Source organism: Ictidomys tridecemlineatus, chromosome 12 (genome assembly GCF_052094955.1).
Source record: "Ictidomys tridecemlineatus isolate mIctTri1 chromosome 12, mIctTri1.hap1, whole genome shotgun sequence".
Classification (NCBI taxonomy): domain Eukaryota; kingdom Metazoa; phylum Chordata; class Mammalia; order Rodentia; family Sciuridae; genus Ictidomys; species Ictidomys tridecemlineatus.
The window spans coordinates 19,639,587-19,661,353 of NC_135488.1; the positions used below are offsets into that span (position 1 = coordinate 19,639,587).

The window sequence follows — 21,767 nt, forward strand, 5'->3', positions numbered from 1 at the left end:
GAGGTCGGGGAGCTGCAGCTCACTGGGGATCCTGTGATGCTTTGGCAGAAAAATGTTTCTGAAATAGATGCTGCTCCTGCCCCTTCAGGCTGGCAGCTGTCTCCAGGCTGAGCTGTGCGGGCCTGGAGCACTGCTCCTGGGGTGGGAGCTTCCTGGCTGCAGCCCCCCTGCAGGGTACATCCCCGTTGACTGGTGGCTGACTCTGTGGCCTGTGTCAAAGGGCCAGCACTGCACCTCGGGGTGTGGCCAGTGTGGGCAGCTCCCACTCCAGCCTCCAGTCACGGCCTCTTCCTGCTCAGGCCCCGTGCAGCGCCCCTTCCCCTGAGAGAGGGACTTGGTCACAGGCACCCAGATTTCTCTCCTCCCCATGGCAACGGCCCCTCCCTCTTGCATGGCCCCTCCCATGGCAACGGCCCCTCCCACTGCAAAGTTGCCCCTTTCTCTCTTACAATCGTCCTCTGAAGCAAGTTGCTCCTTCCAGGCAAAGATGGTTTCCCTGGGCAGGTGTGTCACGGCAGGTGTGTCCTAGGCTGCTGGCCCCGCCTGGTCACTGTTTATGCTGTACCTCCAGGTGTGCCTTCCCTCAACCAGGCCCGGCCCCCTGGGAGGTCCACACTGGGACAGCAGCTGGCCGGATGGAGGGGTTGGGCCAGGGGCTCTCCCCATCCAACTGGAACCTGTCAAACCGGGAACGGCACTTGCTGTCGGAGTCTTGATCTCAAATGTGAACACAGAAGCTTGTCCCCAGGGCCTGGCCCCTGGAGGGACCTGGTCATCACAGGAACTTTTAGGTCCTGATCAAAGACACTGAGGGCAGCATGTCCTTGAATTAGCCACCCAATGTGTGCAGGGTCCTGGGCGGTTCGTCCTGCAGGCCTTGGCCTGGCCTCCTCAGCTGCCCTGTCCCCAGCCCCCTGTTTCCTCCTGACCCACTGACTCCAGCCCAAATCCAGTCTGTGTGGATTCCATCAGGGTCTCCGCTGTGACGGGGGCTGGCCTGGGACAGGGGATGGCCTCTGCTGTGATGGGGGCTGGCCTGGGACAGGGGCTGGCCTCTGAAGCCTCAGGGGCTGGCAGGAGGTGCTTCCTGAGATGAGGGACAGCTGAGGGACACTGCCCTGACCCCAACAGTGGAGCGCTGCAGAGGCCACCTGCTGCTTCCCAGAAGGGCAGTCTGTGCAGGTCTCCTCTGAAACCCATATGGAGACTTGCGCATCCTGTGAGGGGTCCCCAGGGGGGTGGGGGGACAGGGCTTCTGTCACCCAACAGCAGTGGGTGAGGCTCCCTGTTGACACTGGTCATTTTGACTCTCATAGCATGGAGGCAGTGAAGATGGTGGTGGACTGGTCATCCAGGAGTGACGTGCACTTGTGATTTCCCTGTGCCTGCCTTGGGGGATGCGGTCACCCTACCCCTTCCCTGGCTCCAGGACCCCACGTAGAAGTCGTGAGTATCTGGCCCCAAGCCCTGGTCTTACTTGAGGCAGACACAGGTCTGGGTTCAACTCCTTCCTCCTTCTGGGTCTGCCTGACCCATCTGGGCTTGTCACGGGCACTGACCGATGGCCAATGGATGGCCACCTTCTCCTGCCTCCCTGGAACGGCTAGAGGTCAGCATCAGCCAACAACTTCCAGGGGCTCTTAGGGCTGAGAAGAGGAGCCTGGGGTCTTTAGTGACCTGCTGGTCCTGTCCCGGCACTACCCGGGCATTGGGGCCCTTCTTCCTTCCTGGACGCTTGGTTCCCTGCGGGTCGTGGCCATCAGAGGGGAGCAATTCCTATTTTTTATTATTATCATTTGCTGCAGATGGACCAGTCACTTCATAAACGTTAACAATGACAGATCACCAGTGCCAGCAACACCACAGTCACATGATGACGGTCATTACCCAAGGGCGGCTCCATGGGCCAAGCAGCAGGAGCCGCCACCTAGCCAAGGCAGGATGGGTGCCTGAGCAAGAGCCCGGGGACGAGGGGGCTTGGCCATGCCAGGAAGGGTCCCTGTCCTCCACCCTCGGAGACAGACGGGGAGTAGGCAGGGGAACGGCCACCAAGGTCCCTATGCAGGTTTCCTGAGCTGCCATGTCAAGTCCCCGTGCACTGGGCAGCTCACACCAGCAGAACCCATTCTCAGGACCTGAAGCCCCGGTGTGGGCTGGGGTGGTGCTGCCGAGGCTGGGAGGGAGGATCGAGCCCTTTCCCAGCCTCTCTCCGGGTTTCAGGTGGCTGCTGACATCTTGGAGACCTGGGCTTGAAGAGTGTCACTCCTCCTCTGCTTCTGTCCTCGTGTGGCCTGCTTTCCTGGGTCTCTGTGTCCTTTCTTCTTCTGAGGATGCCAGTCATTGGGCCAAGGGCCACGAAATCCTTTATGGACTCAGCTTGATGACATCCACAAAGACCCTGTTTTCAAATAAAGCCACATCCTGGGATCTGGGTGGACATGATTTTGTGGGACACTGCGCTGCCCACTACCATCACTGAGTTAAAAGACGTTCACCTGTCCACGTGGGCACCATTGCCAACCACATGAGCTGGTGGTTTGCTCTGTTTGTCACATGGGGTGGACATAGTGGAGGGAGGCCCTCCCAGTGTCCGTCCCTCTTGCCTGAGTCCAGGTCCTCTGGATTTTGAGGAGGCTGGGAACCTCCTCCCTTGAGGATTTCTGGGAAGACCAGACACACAGGCTGGGGAGGGGAGAGGCTGGCCAGCCACCCCTGGGACCACAGGGTCTGCCCCGTGGGGGGACACACAGGCTGGTGGGGGGGGAGGCTGGCCAGCCACCCCTGGGACCACAGGGTCGCTGAGCAAGGATCCAAGTCAGAAGCCTGTTTAGTGGGTGGGGGACCCTCCAGAGACCCCAGTGACTACAGCAGCAGGGTCTATGGGAGGGAGGGGCCTCAGAGTTCTCCTGCTCTAATGCGTAAACGGTCACTCCATGACCACTTTGAACACAGGTCACAGAAGGACCAGTTGCCCCAGCCTGACCAGTAGGAGTGACAGCACATTCTTCACCAATCAAAGCTCCACCCTCACCCACTGTCCCAACCTTCTACATTCAAACAATGAAGACAGCAGACACCGAATTACCCCCACTCTCCGGAAGCACCCAATCCAGAGCAAAGCCCTGCGTCCCCCAAACCCTCAGATCTCCTAATGTGACCTTAAATCTAGAAGGTGCTCTCCTGACTCTCAGGGATGTGCCCCAGGGCTCCCCACGGTGTGTGATCCTTCTGTTGCCAGGAGCCATAAGCCCACGCTGACCACGGTGAGTTCCTGCTGGTCTGTGCTGGCAGGACCTAGACCTGGGGAGACGGCCATGTGGGCCCTGCGCTGCCTTGACGCTGACCCGTGCCCTGCATCACCATCTTGCGGGATCCTCCTCCTCGGGCTTCTGGTGGGTGCTGTAGGTGGGAACCCGAGACACAGGGGCCACTCACACAGGGCCTGTGTGTGCTCAAGGCCACCTGGGCCACGCGTGCCCACATCTACATGGCTGTCTGTATCTGTGCTGGGTCACCTGTGTCTGCACCTGTGTTCGCACCTTCCTTGGGTTGTGTGTCTGTTCCAGTGTCCACGTTTGTGTTCGTACCTGTGCAGGTGTACGCACACCTGTGCAGGTATCTCTACTTACATGTGTGTTTTAGAATTTATCAAATACCTTAGATGGGGACACTGAGGCACAGAGCTGTGCCTGGCTCTCCCCAGGGCAAACCGGTCAGCTGTGGGCCTGTGGTCCAGGAGGACAGCCCGGTGTCCACTCTGCCTGTCCTGTGCTGGGCTGCTCAGCACCTGCGGGTCATCTCCTGCTGGTAGGAGTTAAGTAAGCACTTGCTGGACGAGCGGAGGCAGGAAGGCGGGCGGACTCTCTACTGTGGGGCATGGAGTTGATGCAGCCCCCAGGAGAGTAACTGGATTATGGGCAGTAAAACTGAAACTGCTCACTTACTGCCACCCTTGGCCTCTCTCCTGGGATGGTGACCAGAGGCACATCCACACGCCTGCTTAGAGACCCGCAAAGAGCAGCCTGGCAGCCCCGTCTAGGGAGAGCCGGGGTGCCAGGCCGGGCTGCACCTCTGCAGGCGGGGAGTGGAGACGGTGGGGGCTGGGGGCTGGGCGAGGAGAGGGAGGGGCACGAGAGACAGGAGAGACAGCGCCCGCCCGGGAAAACACACGGACCCATGGACGTTTATCAACGTGGATGGGCCACAGTCAGACCCTGACAACAAAGCAGCTTGCTGAGTAGTCGCAGGATAGGGTGCTGTTTGTGAAACTTGCTGAGTACTCCTGACACCCCACGGGGCAGAGGGAAGAGGCAGGCGGAGAGTGAGAGGTGGAAACAGGGGCAGGAAGGAGGCAGAGGGGGCAGAGGCTGGCCCTAGGGCCTCGGGGCTCCCTGTGCTGCACTGGGGTCCCGGGCGGGGTCTGAGGCAGGGGGTTCTCTTTCATGTGTTTAAGTCTTTCCAAGCTGAAACCCTGTTAGAGAGAAAGGGACAGAGTTGAAGGGGAGTTTGTGGGCAGCGGGGAGGGGAGAGCCATCCAGCAGAGGGGCCGAGTCAGCACTGCCTCCATGGCTGGGGCCAGCGGGAGAGGGACCGGGCTGTGGACGGCGGCCACGCAGGGCCCTGGAGACTCAGTGCCTTGAGGATTTGATCTTTATTTTGTGTGTGATGAAAACGGGAGGAGCCTGAGCACAAGGGCCAGGGGGAGATTGGCATTTTAGGGTTTATTCTGCTCGTGTCCTGCAGCTGCTGGAACCAACGTCCACACCAGGGGACTCTGAACCACAGAAGGCTCTTCTTTCAGAGGCCCAGAAGTCTGGAGTCCAGGTGTGCAGGGCCAGCTCCCGCTGCAGGCACTCGAGGGTCCTCCTGCCCTGCCCAGCTTCAGTGGCCAGTCCCTGCTGCTCTTGGTGAGGAGCTGCGCCGCTCTGCTCTCTGCCTCCTCTGTCCTGTGCAGGGCCTCTTCCCTGGCCTCTTCCCTGTGGGTCTGAGTCTTATGGATCCTTCATCTGCCCAGAAATGACCCAAGTGTGCAGAGCAGGGAGGGGCTCACGGAACCCGGAGGTGACTTAGCTGTCCTTCGGGTCCTCTTGGCCAGCTCTTGAGAAGGACAAGGGGTATGGAGAGCAGAGAGCAGCTAGAGAGCAAGGAGATGAGGAGGGAGGGAGGGAGGGAGGGAGGGAAGGGGAGGGAGGGAGGGAGAGAATGGGAGGGAGAGAATGGGAGGGAAGGGGAGGGACTGCTCAGTGCTGGCCGAGGGGCCAGGTTGGGAGCTCCACACAGGACCCCCCTGCAGCAGGTTGGGTCAGGCTCAGGAGGAGCCGACCGGCCAGCCCCTGGCCTCTCCCACAGGAGGCTCCTCTCAGTCTGTCGCACCCTCCCTCTCCATGTCCATGACATTTTTGGGTCCTGTTCCTTTCTCCAGGGCCCCCTGAGCTGGGGTACAGTCTGGGCCAGCCACCAAGTGCTCCCTTGGACACGTTGATCAACTTCCTCCAGTCTCAGGAGAGTTTAAGCACCTGGGGTCAGAGGTGAGCAGGACCAAGGCCCTGGCTGGAACTGGGGTCCAGGTGTGTGTGGGCGCTGGACAGATTAGGGGAGGTGGGCCTCAGCAGGGCAGCCAGTGTGGGCCAGGGCCTTGGGGCCGATGCTGAGAGCGGTGGGTCTGGAGGGGTGGGTGGTTCCCCAGAACTCCACAAGGACAGGGAGGCAGGGATGGTTTACTGGCTACTCTGTGTCCAGCACCTAGAACAGCACCTGGGACACGCGTGGTGAATCATCCTAAATGTCAGCTGACCAAGCCAACGAATGGGTGGAGAAGGGGAGTGACAAGCCGCCCCCACAGGCCAAGCTGGGCTGCTACAGGTGTGCTTGGACCTGGTGGGAGTGGACGGTGTCCAGAGAAGCAGGGAGAGCTAATGCTAGTGGCTGGTACAGGCAGTAGGGAGCTGTGGGAAGTGATGGAGCAGGGGAAGAGCAGAGCTATGCTTTTAGGTGACAAAGGAGTCAGAAACCTGGCCATGAGCTGTTGAGATGGCCTGGATAGAGGCTCTCAAACCTGCGCCCAGGTGACACCGGGAGGCTGGCAAGTAACAGAAAGCCCCATTCCACGCACCATGGCAGCCACCACCTCTGCCTGCCCAGCATCGCTGCCGGGACCTGGAGGAGGACTCTGGAGGCGTTTCTTGGACACCTGAGTTTGCTGGCTACTCTGTGTCTTTGCAAATGTCCTTAGGAAGGGGGGTCACACTGGATGAGAGGGGCCCTAATCCAGCGACTGGTGCCCCTTTAAGAGAGAGGAAGGGGCGCAGAGGGAGAAGGCGGTATAGAGACGAGGGCAGGGGCTGCAGTGAGGCCCATGGACAGGGCGGGAAGGGTCCTGCCCAGAGCTGTCAGGGGAGCCGGCCCTGCTGGCCCTGGACGTCAGAGGCCCCCCAGGATGCAGGGCGGAGCTTCGCTGTTTTCAGACCCCCCACCCGCCCAGTGCAGGCACTGACAGGGCCACCTGGCTGGTTACAGCCACCGAAGGACCCTGCCCTGTGCTTTGGGTACTGCTGTCAGGCTCTTCGTCTCCTTGGACCTCGCTGGGTCCTGCGCGCAGTCTGCAGGCTGTTTTCTCATCTGCTTCGAGGCTGAGGAGACGCAGGGAGGTGCAGGCGGGCCCCGGCCATCCACCCTGGCCACCAGCTTGGCTTGGCACACAGGCTGCGGGGAGCTGTTGGATCGTCGGCTGCGAGTCCCCCACTGCCACGGGTCACAGGCAGGGCTGTGAGTCGACTGTCCGTGAGGATCGGGTGGGCCTACAGAGTCACAGTCTGTTTTGCAGGGATGCCCTGTGAGGTGCCCCAAGGTGGGGGGCGGCGTCCTCCCCTGCCAGGTGGCCCAGGCACCCGCTGATAGTGGAGCTTGCGCAGGCTCGGGAGCCTGTGATTATCATTGAAATAGCACTGTGTACTTGGTGGTTGGACACGGCCCCACTGTAAAGAAAACACATGGGGCCGTCAGTCAGCAAACCGGGCGGGAGGTGCCTGCCCAGGACAACCGCGGGGCTTGGAGGAGGTTCCTGCACCCATGCTCCAGTCTGAGGGTCTTCCTGGCAACCTGGAGGGACGACTCCATATGGGTTGGAGGACCGACAGGGCAAGGTCCACCCAGGAGACTCAGGCCCGGGGCCTCTGGTGGGCGCTGGACAAGGGTGGGCGGTGGAGGGCCCTGGAACCCGGCTGCCCTCCGACCCTGCGGCCCAGGGCCGGGGCCAGAGGGCGAGCCCAGCACCTTCCCAGCAGGCTCCGCGTGCTCACTGCCCTCCGCAGTCCTCTCCTGGTGTCGTTCTGGGGCCCAGCGGCTTGGTTCTCTCAGGGACGGGGGGAGCAATGCAGGCTCCCAGGCCTGCCCTGTCCAAGCCCTGGGTCGGAGCGCTCCTGCAGGGATCGAGTGGCGGGACTCTCCTCACCTGTTCTAGACACACCTGGACCAGGTGTGCGGGCTCTTCCTGCCAACACCACAAGGTCATGGGGCCCTGGACATGACCTGGGCTGGTAGCCACGGCTGAGAAGGGCTCTGGGCAGTGCCTGGATGGGCTGTGGCTCCTCCCGGGGCCCCTCAGAGACAAGCTGACCCCTCCTGCTTAATCCCAGTTTGGGCTCATCTAGAACTTTCTCGTAACTGTGTTCCTCAGGGCCTTAGCCGGCCCCCAGCTGGCCTCGTCAGAGCTGTGTCCCAGCTCCTGCGAGCTCTCCATTGCTCTCGGCTCAGACCACCATGTGCCCTGCTGTGGGGGGTCCCCCCAGCTCCCCTGAGTCTCCACCCCTGCTTCCCCTGCAGAACCGAGTCTGGGTGGAAGTGAGCAGAGGGCACGGTGGATGGCGGGTGTCCTTAAAGAGACAGAAGGGACACAGACACAGAGGAGAGGCCAAGAAGATGGAGGCGGAGACAGAGTGAGGTGGCCACAGGCTACACCTGGCCTGGACCCCCAGGAGCTGGAAGAGGCAGGGGACGCGTCCCTGGAGTGTCTGGAGGGAGCATGGCCCTGTGACACCTTGATTTCAGACTTCCGGCCTCCAGGCACCAGAGGAGGGCTCTGTGCCGTCCAAAGGCGACAGGTTGGTGTGATGTGGTGCAGCAGCCCCAGGACACTGACGGGGCTCTGTGCTGCTTTGGCCAGGACAAGCCCTGAGTGACGCTGGGAGGGGCAGGTTTCAGAGGAGGCTCTGGAGAGGCATTTCAGCTGCCCCTAACATCACAGGACGGGACAGGAGAGAGGTCTGAACGGAGGTGACCGCCTGTCCCGCCTTTCTCGTCATGGGGCGGTGACACTGTGAGCTCTGGACTTGGACCCTGCCATGCTTCGGAACAAGCATGGGTGGGGGCTTGTGAGCCTGGGTGTCTCTCAGGCTGTGGAGAGCTGCCCTCTGGCCATGTGAGCTGGCCCTACTCCCGTGGGGTTTTGCTTAGTTAGGGGGTGACTTGGGTGCCAGCTCCCCTTGCAGCTGATGTGGCCCCAGGGCTGTGTTAGAGCCTGTGGAACATTAGTGCATGTGGGTGGAACCTCCCGGGAAGTGACTCTAAGGGAGAGGCACACATTCTTCCTTTGTGCCTTCTTCATGCTGGCTTAGATGCAGCTGAAATGGCTCGAGCTAGAGCAGCCATCTTGAACCACAGGGCTCTCTTGGGAGACAAGACTGTGGCGAGCAGAGCAGCAGCAGGCAAGGAGGGTCACCCCTGGGACTTCATGCAGCAAGGCTGCCAAACAACCTGGGCAGCAGAAGTAAAGCTGTCCCTGTGCAGCCTCTGCTGTTTGTGCTGGACATCGGGGGCTCCCAGGACCTAAAATCATGAGCGTCCTCAGCCCTCAGAGCTAGGCTGCACGCAGTAGGGTCTCAGAATACTTCTTGGATCAGTGAAGGAGTGCACAGCATCAGGTGCTGCCGTCTAACCACTGGGGATCTTTCCACTGGGCTCATTTTGCATCTGTGTGTGACAGACAAACACCGGGTCACGGAAGCTGGATCCCCGTGAGCATCGTGAGGGTGGCTTGTGGCCCTGAGAGGGGAACTGACCTCACAGGTCCGTCCAGGGCGGCTCTGGTCAGGACGCATTCTGGACTCTGGGATGCAGCTCCCTGGCCACTGGGGAATGGGGGTATCTCCTGGCCCCTCCCGCCAGCCCATCAGCTGGCCTGTCCCGATCTCCAGGTCCTGGGATAGCTCCCTCCTCTGAGCTGCTCTGGGGGTATCCGCTGGGCATCCCACGGGCTGTGCTGTGGCTGGACGGTGTTAGCCAAGGCTGGGGCCCCATGACCCCTGTGACCTTCTTCCTCCCACCAGGTCCCCCCTGAAGGTTCTGGCCTCCAGCAGCACCACACTGGGGACCAAGCGGTTCCAGATCAGACCCTAAGAGACAGTGTCCCCCGGGGATTCCGCATCTGGAAGTCCCTGTGACTCTGACCTACTGGGGACACCATACAGAGGTCAGCCAGTCCCCTCTGTGGGAAACTCATCAGGCCCGTGAGGGTGGCCCTCCTCCCACATGAACAAGTGCCAATGAAAAAGGGACATTTGGACACAGACGACTGGGGAAGAAGGACTTCAGCCATGGCCACTGTCAGGGCCCAGGCCACTACGGCCCCAGATGGACCTCCCCCTGCATCTTGGCCTTGGACCTCTGCCCTCCAGGCTAGGACAGGAGAAGTTCCTGAGGTCAAGCCCCTGGTCTGTGGCACTGGTTTCTGTGGCCCTGGAAACTCACAGGGACACCTGGGAGGGTTCCATCCTCAGCCAGCCGGGAGCCCGCAGGACGTCAGGAAATGCAGGACGGGCCGCTCTGGGCTTCCCCCGTCACGGCCTTTAGTTCAAGGTGAATGACAGGACACAGCGGAAGCTGCCCTTGGTGAGGGAGAGGGGCTCCATGGCCCACGTGTCCCTGTCCCCACCTCCAGTGGCTGCTGAGGCCATCTGCGGTCTCTGGGCTACTGGCCAGCGTGGGCAGCTGTGTCTGGGACACTCTGGGAGCCCTGCTCATCTTTTCCAAGCACAGGAGTCACCTGGAGCACCACTGGCAGAAGGAGCGTCCCCTCCCCCCGCCATATGGCACCGTCAGGTGACAGGTCTGGAAGATGACACCAGTTCTCCACGGGACATGGCTTCCCCTCAGCTAGGGACGCCTCTTGCCACATGCCCTGTTGACAGAGGCCCTGGGCAGGGCAGGCGTTGCTGTCCAGCTCTGGGTTCCGCTCCACGCTGATGCTGCGCTGGACGTAGCTGGGGTCTTCAGGGTCTGGTTTCTGCAAATTGAGTTCTGGAACCATCTGCGCCTGCCCAGGCCAGGAGGGCCGCTTGGCCTGTGTGGCTCAGGCTGAGGACTTTGTAAAATGAGGTTCTAGCAGCTTTCTCCTTGGGACGTGTGGCCAGGTGCTGGCCAGGGGCTGGCACACAGACAGATAAGAGGAGGGCCCAGCGGGTTCCGTCCCCTCCCAGGTACAAGTGGCCAGCAGTTCTCAACTCAGGGCCTGCTGGGACGGCCCACAGGGTGACCCACAGTACGAGGCCCTGCCCAGCTGGTGCCAGGTTCAGGGTCAGTTTTGGCAAACGTGTCTGGCTTTGCCCTGTGGAAGAATTTAAGAATAAACCAGGGACCATTCCAAGAATCCAGGTGGGAGCGGCCATCACCCCACGCCGGGCGAGGAGGACCCAAAGCAGGAGAGAAAGAGGAGAGCTGGGTGGTGGGCAGGACCCACCCATCTGTCCCTGAGATTCTGGGACATCACATTTCTCCTCCTGCTTAGTCCCCGAGGATGGCTGTGTCCCTGGGGCTTCTCCAAAGGGCCAGGGAGTGCTCTGGCCTCCCCACCTCTGGGCTTGAAGGCACCGAGGACTCAGCTCTTCTCCTGGGGTTCTTTGGGGTGTTCCAGGGACCCCAGATGCCCAGAGCTGTGTCCAGGACACAGGCATGGCATGCCCCAGGGAACCAGCAGGGTGATCCCCGGGAGGATGTGAGTGGACACAAAGGCCCATATAGAGGTGGCCGCTTGGCTGCCCCGTCCAGGGAAGGGTTCCTGAGGGGGCGGCTCTGCCACAGCTGAGGGCCACAGGCGTGTGGGGGAGGAGGGAAGAGCGGTCCAGGGCCAGCGTGGTGAGACGGCCCATGCTGGGCTCTGGGGGATGGGAGGGCCACGGGAGGCGGGAGTCTGTCTCCCTGCAGCCGGTTCTCAGGGCTCTGTGCCGGAGGTTTCTGAGCACCTCCGAGGCCAGCCCCTGCCTCCAGGGTGGAGGACAGACTTCGGGCTCCCTCTCTCCTCAGGGCCGGGGATCCCCTCGATGGGGGATAATGGCTTTCTCTCTCTCCGTCTCCCTTGGCTGCCCAGGCCCTGGCTGCACTGCCTCTCCACTGTAATCAGAACTTTAATCTGAACTACTTCAGAGCACTTCCCAGCCTGCAGACAGGCTGATTTACAGAGGAGCAAATGCCACCAGAGCCTCGGTGGCTGCTCTTGGAAGGCTGGTCTCGTAGACCGCGTAGACCACACTCGCTGGGCAAGCAGCAAGCTGGCCGGGGGGCGGTGATTAGGATACTGGCCGGGAGGCGGGCGGGGAGGGGTGGCGAGAAGTCTCACATTTCCTGGACATGGCCTCGGCAGGCTGGAGAGGAGGATGGGGTTCCCGAAAGGTCAAGCCGTGGGGATCACAGGAGCCTCGCGTAGGGCGTCTGCCGCTTCTAGAGCATGGACAGAAACCAGAAGGACATCCTCCTCTCTGAGGTCGCCTGGAACAAGAGCCGGGAGCCAGGTCTTGGTCGTTCGGAAGACGAGCGTCTCCTGTCCTGAGGGCAGCCGAGCCTCGTGCAGTGGTGGGCGGGGGCTGAGCCCTTCCCAGAGGACCCGGAGGGAGGTGCTCGCCCCCGAAGGCCTCAGTGTCCTCGTTAAAACCAGCCCAGGGCCTGGCTGACCCATGTCCAGGACTCACTCTGCCGGGTTCTACTCCAGTTGCTTCATGGGCCCACTCATGGGGTCCTTCCGAATCAGCGAAGCTGGTGCCATTATGTCCCCATGTACAGGGGGGGAAGCTGGGGGACAGGGAGGCCAGTGACTCACCCTCAGGTCCCACAGGTCCTCTGACGGCCATTATGTCCCCACGTACAGGGAGGCAAGCTGGGGGACAGGAGGCCAGTGACTCACCCTCAGGTCCCACAGGTCCTCTGACGGCCAGGAAGCCTATTGCAGAGTTTAGGCAGGTTCACTCGGAGCTGGTGAAACGTGGGTTGTGCAGTCAGGGCAGCAATGTCCTCCTCACAGAGGGGTGCGTGTGTGTGCGTGTGCGCGTGTGCATGTGCATGTGCACGTGTGCATGTGCATGTGCACGTGTGCGTGTGTGTGCGTGTGTGTATGTGCGTGTGCATGCGTGTGCGTGCGTGTGCATGTTTATGTGCGTGTGCGTGTGTGTGCGTGTGTGCATGTGTGTGTGTGCGTGTGTGTGCGCGTGTGCGTGTGTGTGTGTGTGTGTGTGTGTGTGGCCGGGAGTGGGGGAGTTACATGCGATGGGGGGATGTGTGGAAAGCACCTGTTATGGTTTGGATCTGAGGTGTCCTCCCAAGCTCACGGGTGACACAACGCAAGAAGGTTCAGGAGACATCACTGGGCTGTGGGAGCCTTGCCCCAGTCGGTGACCTCATCCCCGACAGGGATGAGCTGAGTGGTCGCCAAAGGCTGGCGGGTGTGGCTGGAGGAGGCGGGCACTGGGCTGCGGCTGGGGGGTGTCTGACTTTTATCTGGTGAGTGGGTCCCCTCTCTGCTTGTGTCCTGGTCACCATGGGAGCCACTCCTCTCCACCACACTCTTCTGCCATGATGTGCAGCCTTACCTGGAGCCCCGAGGAATGGAGCCTGCTATCTGTGGATTGAGGTCGCGGAAACCATGAGCCCTCAAATAAACTGTTCCTCCTCTGCAGCTGGGCTGGTCGGGTCTCCTAGTCCCAGCAGCAAAAAAGCTGACTCAAGCAGTACCCAGCCCAGGGTCTGGGGCAGGGTCACCCCTTGAGACATGGTGGTGATGGTGGGATGTTTATGGTGATGCTGGTGGTGACAGTGATGATGCTGGTGGTGATGGTAATGATGATGGTGGTGATGGTGACAGTGATGATGGCGGTGATGTTTATGGTGATAAGGTGATGATGGTGATGCTGGTGGTGACAGTGATGATGCTGGTGGTGGTGGTGATCATGATGGTGGTGATGGTGGTGATGGTGATAGTGATGATGGCGGTGATGTTTATGGTGGTAAGGTGATGATGGTGATGCTGGTGGTGACAGTGATGATGCTGGTGGTGGTGGTGATGATGATGGTGGTGATGGTGGTGATGGTGATGATGCTGGTGGTGACAGTGATGATGATGGTGGTGATGGTGATGATGACGGTGGTGACACTGATGATGGCGGTGATGTTTATGGTGATAAGGTGATGATGGTGATGCTGGTGGTGACAGTGATGATGCTGGTGATGGTGGTGATGATGATGGTGGTGATGGTGGTGATGGTGACAGTGATGATGGTGGTGATGTTTATGGTGGTAAGGTGATGATGATAATGCTGGTAGTGACAGTGATGATGCTGGTGGTGACAGTGATGATGATGGTGGTGATGGTGATGATGACGGTGGTGACACTGATGATGGCGGTGATGTTTATGGTGATAATGGTGATGATGGTGATGCTGGTGGTGACAGTAATGATGATGGTGGTAGTGGTAATGATGGTTGTGGTGATGGTGGTGATGATGATGGTGGTGACAGTGATGATGGTGGTGACATTGATGGCAATGATGGTGATGATAGTGATGGTGATGCTGATGATGACAGTGATGATGATGGTGGTGATGGTGATGATGATGGTGATGATGACGATGCTGACAGTGATGATGGCGGTGATGTTTATGGTGATAAGATGATGATGGTGATGCTGGTGGTGACAGTGATGATGATGGTGGTGGTGGTAATGATGATGGTGGTGACAGTGATGTTGGTGATGATGACGATGTTGATAGTGACAGTGGTGACAGTAATGATGGTGGTGACTATGGTTTGGGGATGAGTTGTGGGGCTGGGGTACATGCTGGAGGTGACCTGTGGTTGTGTTGATGGTCTGGAGTAGGCAGGGCTCTCAGCCTCGGCACTGTCCACACTCGGGGCTGGATCTCTGTCGTGGGGGTCTGTCCTGTGCCCTGTGGGCTGTCTAGAAACCCTGGCATCTATCCATTCCCAACCAGTAGCATCCTTTCCTCCCCAGTTATGACAACAAAAATTGTCTGCAGGTCTTACCTAATGTTCCCCAAATGACTAGTCAGCCCTGGTGCCAGGACGAAGGGACAGCAGATGATCCTCAGGCCTTTGACCTGAGGAATGATGGGTGCTGCTGACCACTGCTGGAGGGATGTTGGTCTCTTATTCACTGCAGTGACCACAGCACCTAGAACAGGGCCCAGTCCAGAGGAGGTCCCCAGTGGGTGAGGTCCTTAGTGAGTGGGATCTGGTGGACTAAGGGCTGTGTGTGGCGGGGCCACTGGAGACATCTGTGGGCTATGCGTCTCATTTGTCCCTCAACCTGATGGAAAGCTGTGAGTTCATATGCTCAAGGACACCGTGAGGTCACACTGCAGCAAGTGGCAGGGCTGGAACATAAATCCAGGTCACACAAGGCCCAGGTCTGTCTCAGACACTGTGTTTTATCCTGGCCCAAAATCATGGGCATGAGAAGCCGTGTGGACATAGTGGTGTCCCTGGAGGCTGCCCCAGAAGACCACTGAGCTGGCCGTGCCCCTGGCTATATGAATGACACCTGCCCATCTTTCCTTCTAATGGACAGTGGCCTCCTGGAGGAAAACCTGCTCCTTTGAAAGCACCTGGAGCTCTGGCCAGGCTGACCGTCCCCTGTGCCCAGCCTCTTTTGAGTCTCACAACCAGGGTTGGTTTCTGGAAGCTCAGCAGAGCCCTGCTGTTGGACAAAGAGCAGAGAGACTCGATCCCCACCATGTGTGACCAAGGACGTGGAGCCAGGCAAGAGGCCGCAACGGCAGCGAATGGGGCCATTGTCGGGGGTGCCCGCATGCCTGGAAACACCTGGAATCTCCTGTCTTTACTCAGGAGCCAAATGCATTTGCCTGCGGAGAGCAAAGTCTGTCTCCTGGCAAAGAGGAGAGGAGCCAGTGGAGAGAGGAAACGCGTTTCTGTTCGCCCGGATCGCGCTTACACATAGCTCTGGACAGCACGGGGGCCGAGGGGTCTCTTCCCAGGGCTGGGTCCAGGTGGGCACTGACCAGGCTGCAGCTGAAGGGCCAGCACAGGCCAGTGAATGGGCTGTCAAGTGCACAGACCCTTCAGATGACCTCCAGAGGTGCAGACGAGGACTGGAGGCGTCCTGAGCCGATCCCCAGCTCCGGCCCTTGGCAGCCGCCCAGGTGTGACTACTTTCAGAGACGAGTGGGAAACTCTCCGGTCTGGTGTTACCTTGCTCTAGCCTGGGTCAGTGGGGGGCCCTCCTGGGCACTGCTGCTCTCCAGGAGCAGGGCAGTCTTCCCGCTGAGCAACTGGCCTGAGATTGGTGACTCCCCTTCTGGGGATCTCTCCCGCTGACATGAACCTAGAGGCGAACCAAGCTTTGGATGGGAACAGGGTCAGAGCAGCGTCCCTTAAACCAAGGGCAGAAGTGAGAAGCTGATTCCGTCAACCGGCTCCTTCCTCCTCTTCCTGGCAGAGAGACCTCTCCACAGCACGTCTAGCTCACCGTCCTGCACTAGTGCCCTAAGCTCATCTCCGTGAGGGTGGATGGACTTCCCAGCACTCGCCCGTCTCCTGCGAGCCTGTGCGCTGCTTCTGTAGTCAAAGACACTGTGGGGTGGCACCCATCAGGCCGGGCTGCCCGGTCTCCCTGCTGGCCTCTCCGGCCTCCCTGTTTGAGGGCTGGAAACACACGGTCAGTTGAAACAATGATCCTTGGAATGGACGTGATCGCCTCGGTGCCTGATTCTCCAAATGACGGATGGTCAATTCCTCTCTTTTCCCACTTTTCAGAACCCTCTTCTCTGGGTGGTCCCTGGGCTGGGTGTAGTGATTTCATCATGGCTTCCAGGACTTGGGGTGGGGTGGGCTGCCCAGGTACACCCGGAGTTGGCATTGGTCAAAATGCCAAGATGAGGCTGCGGGCAGAACTCTGGTGAGTGATGCCCCATCTCCTAAATCAACAGGTGGAGCAGAGAGGGTCGGGCCAAGGCCTCTGGGGACTCACCCTGGATGGGGGCTCAGTGCTCTTTCTGCCAGTCTCTCTGGGAGAAGCCAGGTTCGTGCCAACAGGGCGCGGTGTGTTTGTGGGACGTGTTTTCCCTCCACCCGAGGCCAGTGCCCCTGACCCCGCTGCCCTGGCACACTGGGGGGCGGCCTGGGCAGTACCGTTTGCTTCCTACCACCTGGAGGCCAAGTCCAGGATGTGGGGGGTGCTTCATCCCTGGGCCTCTCTCCTCAGCCACAGACAGGGGCTCACCCTGAACCCCAGGGCCGTCCCTCCGTGAGCCTGGGTCCTGGTCTCCTCTTCTGATAAGGGCTCCAGGCGGACTGGTGGGGGCCACCCTAGTCCACATGACCTTGCCTAAACTAATCTCCTCTACATGACCCTACACCCAGCAGGGCCTGGGGGTCGGGAACTCAGCCTAAGAATTGGGGGGGGGCACAATTCAACCTGTAACCCCCGCTGAGCGAGTTTTGATTGTTCAGCAACGGCTCCTGGCGCTTCAGCCCATCTACTTAGGTAGATAACAGCGCCTTTTGAATATTTAAAAATGAATTTGCGAGTCTTCAGGTTCCTGCACAAGGCTGGGGAGGAGGAGCTCTCATCGGGAGCAATGTTTGATAACCGACCCTGGATTCTGAAGGGAAGGGGTCGTCATGAGGCTCGCCCCTCCCTGCAGCCTGCGGCTGCCACTCACCGGGACTGAGAGGCCCGACGCTGCAGGGGTAGCTCTCTGTCGAAGGAGACTGTTGGAGACAGAATGTCTCAGGCAGCCGTGTGTGGTCACCCATGTCCACACCTCCATGATGTCCAATAACTCTGCCACAAATTCTCCCACGCGTCTCCTTAGGTGTCCAGAACACACGCACCCTTCACACGGGGATTGCAAGCTGAGGTCACAGTGTCGCGAAGACTGCGACCCACCTGAACACAGGTCTGCCCGTTGTCCTAGTCCTGGGAAGTGGCCTCGGCCCCTTGTCATGTCCTGTGCTGACAGTCTGACCTGTGGCAGGCCCCTGGCTACTCCATGCTGATGAAAAGACTCAGGAAGGCCGCTGGTCAGGCCAGAAAGACCAGGATGGAGGCTGGGGGTAGGGGACAGGGGCTTCAGCTGAATTCCTGGAGGGGAACGGCAGGAGTCAGAGTGGCCACATGGCTGGTGACCAGCCCATTGAGTGCTCGGGAACTCTGTGATGCTCAGGCAGGCTTCCCCGATGGGTGGCACTGGTGTGGAGGGTCACACCTTGGTACTGGGGCGAGAAGGCCGGGGGACACAGGGCTTCGCACTGGGCACTCTCCCACCCTCCCTCTCCACCACCTCTCCCCCAAGTGCTTCTAGACGGTATTTCTTGCTGTCACAAAACCCTAAATGCAGGCGTTGCTGTCCTGTGCTTTGAGTGTTCTGGGGAGTTACATGATAGTACTTTTGGGGACACTTTCACATCTTCAGCCAGGGGTCTGCAGTGAGGGTGCCCAGGGACCCCTGCTTTGTAGCTGGCCTGTGAAGCAAGGTGGCCACGGAGGACTCTTCCCTCAGACTGCGCAGCTGGCCTCAGTCCCTTGAGATGCCTCTTCACAGAATTCATTTTAAAAAATTTATTCACACACTTGTTACCATTCATACTCAGGTTCATAAAACCTGAAACGTTTTAATTATGAAACATAAGAAAAGAATGTTTAATTTCAAGGCCAGACTGGCCTCTGATCCGCCTGTGTCGTCCAACAGTATTCAGCAGGTGCCTACTCAGGCATGCTGGTCGGTAGGTGGGGGTCAAGGCCAGTGGGCAGGAGGCAGGGCCCCGCGGGGGACTTGAGTGCACGTTTCTGTCACTCAGTCTCTGAACAGACATTATGGTGTCATTTATTTTGAGCTGCACGGCTTTAGCCATCTGTCATGGGCTCCCAATTTATGGTGCTGTGCTCAGATGTGTGGGGGGCGGGGGGACCAGGCTCCTCTCCGAGCTGAGGCGCCCCTCCCTGTCCCGGCCTTGCTGGGCGGCTGGGGGCTGGGGGGGAGGAGCGAATGGAGGAGGGGCAGGTGGGTCTTGAGGGCTGCCAGCAGGAGCCCCAGGGTCAGGGATTCTCCGAGGGCCTGGTGGCTGCTGTCCCTGCACCTGCCTGACCACCAGTGAGGCCATCAAGCTGTGGGTTACCCGGGGGCCTGGGGTCGTGTTCAACTCGGGCCCCACCTTGGCTGTGGCTCTAAGTCAGGATCCTGGTGGACCCCCCCAGCTGCCAGGGCTCCTGTTCTGTTCTTTCTCTCTGACTCGTATTTTCCTGCCAAACCATCCACTTGTTCCTAAGTTGGGGGTGGGTGGGAGGGTGTCCCCAGTAAGACAGGTTGTTCCTGACCCCCCATAACCTTCCCTGGAGAGGAAGTCAAGCTGAATTGAAGTCATCAGGGTGGGCCTTCATCCCATGTGACTGTCCTTATGAAAAGGGGAATTTAGACCCAGACCCATGCAGGGACCAGGCTGTGTGAAGCCAAGGGCAGAGGTGGGGGTGAGGGTTCTGCTACCAAATCACCAGTCACCACCAGGAGATGGGGAGGGGCCTGGGTCAGAGGATCCCTAGAGCTGTTGCCTGCTGGCCCTTTGTCTTGGACTCCTTGTCTCCAGAGCCGTGGGACAATACCTTCTGTCACCTAAGCCACCCACTCTGCCGTGTTTGCCGGGGCATCCCTACAGGGGTGAAGGAGCGGGTGTGTGTCTTCTGAAAACCTCCCACCCTTCAGGTGACTCCCAGGTCCTGCTGGCACCAAGAGCTGGACCCCTGAGGTGTCCCTGCTGGGCAGCACTGTGGTCCATCTCCCCACCATGGAAGACCAGGAGCCTCCCCAGCCAGAGGGGGAAGCCATGGCTCAGGCTGCTCCTAGGTGACCAAGAAAGATGACGTAGCAGGCACGGTCACCACCTCAGTGTCACTTCTGCGTGGCTGAGAGTTCTAACAGACTCACTCCAGGGTTGCGAGGTGGAGTGGTGGGCTCTGCACCCCGGGGGCCAGGTTCCCCAGAACTGCCGGGCCAGGCTTGGGGGTGGGGAGCTGCACAACAGGACTCGGGGTGATGAGGGAGGTGACTTCCTGTTTTCCTCCTGCCCCTCCTTAGGGTCTGCTGTGGGCTCTCCCTTGCCCGTAGGTCAGGACCATGGAGAGCGTCCCAGCAGCTCCCTCAGGGCAGGCCTGTCCCCTTTGTGCACCTGGAGGCTGGGAGGCTCTCACTCCTCACGGAGACCCACTGGGGGAGCACCCAGGACAGGCGCGTCACGTCCCAGGAGCCAGCATTCAAGGCCGGTTCCAGGGTCTGCCGTTTCAGCATCACCATCGTGTGGTCTAAGGCCCGCAGGCTTCCATTTTCCTTCTTCCACCAACTGCACAGCAGGAATGTCACCATCCAGGGACAGAGGCCACCTGTGGTGTTCCCAGGCAGACCTGGGTCCACGTCCATTCCACCGGGGTGCAGTCCTGTGCCCTAGCTGCAGAGCTTCTGCCCAGGAGGAAACGGGAGTGGCCTGGGGACAGGACACGGCAGTGTGTCTGCCCTGGTGGACGTCTCGGGGGCTGCCTGGGGCCAGAAACCCCGGGAAAGTGCTCAGCTCTGGGAGCCTGCCCTGGCCTTCAGGAGTCCATCGCTGAAGATGAGCCTCATCAAAATGCTCCCACAGTGAGCTCCTGCTGTCCCCTGCCACTTCCACCCTCAGAGGGTGCCCACGCCCAGCAGATGGAGAAGGGAGCTGGCCGGACATGAGGGAGTCCAGGGGAGGGCAGGGCTGGTCCCTGGAGCTGTGGGGAAGGGGACAGGATTTGGGGGCCACCAGGGTGCCCAGGCTCCCCCTCAGCACAGCTGGCTGCTCAGTGCTCCAGCTTGAGCTGTACAACTGTCCCTGGCGGCCCCCGGGCCCTGGAGCTTTGGCTCTGCCTGAGCTGCAGGAAGCTGTGCCTGCTCCATGCCAGATGGTGGCTCACAGGCAGCGTCTGCTCTCACCGTCTGGAGGGCAGAGGTGTGAGCGGAGGTGTCGGCAGGACGCGTTCCCTCGGTGGGAGGAGAGCGCGTCCCGGCTTCTCTCCCAGCTTCTCTCCCAGCTTCTGGCGGTTGGCTGCAGTCCCCAGGATGCCTGGCTGGAGGGACAAGCGGCCTGGCCTCGCCTTGGTCTTCCCCCCGGCTTCTCCTGGGTGACGGGCCATGTTCCGTGAGCCTTTGAGGAAGGAAGTCTGCATCACTCCTCTGTGACCTTGTCCTGGTCAGTGACATCTGTGAGGACCCTATTTCCAAACAGAGGAACATTCGGAGGCGGCAAGGGCGGGCGAGGACGTCAATGGTGGACTTTGGGGGAATGCAGCTCAATCCCTACCACAGGCCAGATCCCAGGAAGAACTCCAACTGACGTGATGGCTCGCCCTGGTCACCAGGCCCCAGGACTTGAACACGCAGTGGGAGGGGACAGCAGGCACTTTGCCCCACGCCCCTGTAGGGAGAACCCCCTTCCACTCGGAGAAGCCAGGACTCCCGTGGACAGTCCCCTGGGCCTTCTGGTTGGCAGGCAGGGCTCTCCTGGATGCGTTTTGGCTTTGTCCCCTGAGAGCACTGGGGTTCTGGCCTGGAGGGGGGTCCCCCCTCCCTCATGGCTCCTGGCTTTTCTTCTCTGAACAAGGATGTCACCTGGGGTCCAGATGAAGTTGGTGAACACCCACTGACTCAGCTGGTGACCTCAAACAGGAGGCTGGAAGCCCCGTGCCCAGCCCCTTGGCCTCGACCCTGCCCTTGGGGAGAGAGGAGGGACAGCCCCCTCTGGGTCAAGGCCCTTGGGCAGCGGATCTTCCCTGCTGTGCTGTGGAGCAGCCGCCTGAGCGCCTGTGCTTAGACTGACCCGGGAAGGCTGGTCCGGCCCAGGAGGGCCATCCCCAGGGTCTGACGAGGCCCAGGCTTGAGCAATTTACAGCCGTGGAAACTGAGGCACGGTGAGGTTAGGGACTCGCCTGGGTCACTGGCTGTGTGGGCTGGAGCCTGGTCGGAGCCTGGATCCTCTGTCCCAGGAGTGAGGCTGTGAGCCCCACCTTCCCTTGAGCCTCCTGGGCCTTGGTGTCCTTGTCCCCGTGGGCTTGCTCTGTTGACCATGCGAGTCAAGCTGCCCACAAGCCACCTGCTCCAGGCTGCAGTGCTCCCCTTCACTGGGGCTGGGGGCTGCTCCTGGCCTCTCCAAGTGGACCTGCCTCTGAGAAGGCTGGGGTTGGCTTTGGCTTCCTCGCCCCCCCCAGCTAGAAGCCCCTCCTGCCCAGCCACCAGTAGGCCACCTGGAGCCACCAGCTGGTCATGGCTTTGCACCTGGGCTCGGCAGATCACCGGTACAGCCTGTAACTCAGTGCCAACAGCAAGGCTGGGCAGTCGACTGGCTTCAGAAGAGGCCATCCCCTGCCGACGCTGGAAAGGCCACGTGATCTGGTGGCTCTGGGGCTGCAGGTGGGTGCCTGGGAGGAGGAGGAGAGGGTGGTGGCCTTCCCCATCACCTCC

At 60.3% G+C, this 21,767-nt stretch overlaps 1 protein-coding gene and 1 long non-coding RNA gene across 2 annotated transcripts in view; one reads left to right on the forward strand and one right to left on the reverse strand.

Moving 5' to 3' along the window:
• The window catches only part of LOC144369095 (mitotic spindle assembly checkpoint protein MAD1-like), a 270,352-nt gene extending 254,370 nt beyond the window's left edge, over positions 1-15,982 (forward strand). Inside the window, exons 11-17 of the mRNA XM_078028153.1 lie at positions 1,317-1,446; positions 3,239-3,392; positions 4,744-4,907; positions 5,423-5,528; positions 6,629-6,765; positions 7,822-8,099; positions 9,324-15,982. The gene's annotated coding sequence lies outside the window, so the exon portion shown is untranslated. The remainder of the gene's footprint in view (positions 1-1,316; positions 1,447-3,238; positions 3,393-4,743; positions 4,908-5,422; positions 5,529-6,628; positions 6,766-7,821; positions 8,100-9,323) is intronic.
• Positions 15,983-17,908: 1,926 nt separating this feature from the next.
• Positions 17,909-21,378, reverse strand: LOC144369097 (uncharacterized). The gene is made up of 2 exons (XR_013428549.1): positions 20,611-21,378; positions 17,909-20,521 (listed from the first exon to the last, which is right to left on the reverse strand). It is a non-coding gene; the product is annotated as an uncharacterized LOC144369097 (long non-coding RNA).
• Between the last annotated feature and the right edge of the window lie 389 nt (positions 21,379-21,767).